We start from the raw sequence: 1671 nt of genomic DNA on the forward strand, positions 1-1671 counted from the left end.
TTTGGAAAAAGAAATTGACTCAAGCAGGCTGACTGCAGATGACGCTCCATTGCCCATGTGACACACTTTGCAGCCTAAGTCATCCAGATTTGTGGTTTTCACAGAGCAAATGATCCAAATAATTCCCTTAGCATCCTTGTGGATAATTCAGGTCACAGGTTAGCACAACAAAATATAGTGGATTTGATGTCTCATTGGTGATTCTCTCCCACTGTTTTCATATGGTGCTTGTCATTCATTCCCTGACCATACCAGGCCCTCTAATTCACTGGTGCCTTTAAAATAGTTATGCCTGTTTCCTGGAATGTTATTCCTGGCTTTGGCATTTTAAAATTGCATCTTATCTTTCAGGTCACAGCTCACATGCAATGGTGTAGTTAAAGACATATGCATCTAACAACAGAGCTTCAAAATACATAAAGCAAAACTAACAGAGCTTAAAGGAAACTTTAGCAAATCCACAATTATAGTTGGAGATGTTAACATGCCTCTCTTAGTAATGCAACCAGCAGACAGAAAATCAGCAAGGATTTAGGATAATTGAACAATACTATCAATCAACTGGATCTAGTTGACATTTATAGAACACTCCACCCAACAACAAAATACACATTATTTTCAACTGCATAGGAAATATTTACCAAGATAGACTATACCCTGAGTCATTAAACAAACATTTACAATTCAAAAGAATTTGTGTATTAATTGTATAGATCAAAGGGAATAAAGAAAAATAAGAAAAAATACAATAAAATAACCTGTGGCTGGGTGCAGTGTCTTATACCTGTAATCTTAGAGCTTTGGGAGGTCAAAGTGAGAGGCTCACTTGAGACCAGGAGTTCGAGATCAAGCTGGGCAACAAAGTGAGACCTCATCTCCATAAAATTTTTAAAAATTAGTTGGGAATGGTGGTGTGTGCTTGTAATCCCAGCTACTTAGGAGGCTGAGGTGGGAAGATTGCTTGAGCCCAGGAGTTTGAGGTTATAGTGAGCTATGATCACACCAATGCATTCCAGCCTGGGTGACAGTGAGACCCTGTAATCTCAACACTTTAGGAAGCCGAGGCAGGTGAATCACCTGAGGTCAGCAGTTCGAGACCAGCCTGACCAACATGGTGAAACCCCATCTCTACTAAAAAATACAAAAAACAGCCGGGCATGGTGGCAGGCGCCTGTAATCACAGCTACTCGGGAGCCTGAGGCAAGAGAATCGCTGAACCCGGGTGGCGGAGGTTGCAGTGAGCCGAGATTGTGCCATTGAACTCCAGCCTGGGTGACAGAGCTAGACTCCATCTCAAAAAAAAAAAAAAAAAAAAAAAAAGAAATTTAAAAATGAAGATAAAATAATAGAAGTCATACAAAATATGTTCTTATATTCTTGGACCATAATGGGATTAAACTAGAAATCAATAACAGAAAGATACTGGGAAAATCCTCAGACTGTTGGAAATAAAATAATTCACTTAATCCATAAAATACCCACGTGAGGTGGATATTATTGTTATCCTCATGTTAGAGATGAGAAGGTGAGGCAGAAAGAAATTGAGGAACTTGCCCAATTTCACTTGGCTAGTGAGAGCTGGAGTCACAAATTGGACTCAGGCAGGCTGGGTCCTAATCACACTCTGCCATCCCTCTGACACATGTTGGAGCCTAACTTATCCAAACCAGT

The sequence above is a fragment of the Rhinopithecus roxellana genome, chromosome 2, assembly GCF_007565055.1.
Source record: "Rhinopithecus roxellana isolate Shanxi Qingling chromosome 2, ASM756505v1, whole genome shotgun sequence".
Classification (NCBI taxonomy): Eukaryota; Metazoa; Chordata; class Mammalia; order Primates; family Cercopithecidae; genus Rhinopithecus; species Rhinopithecus roxellana.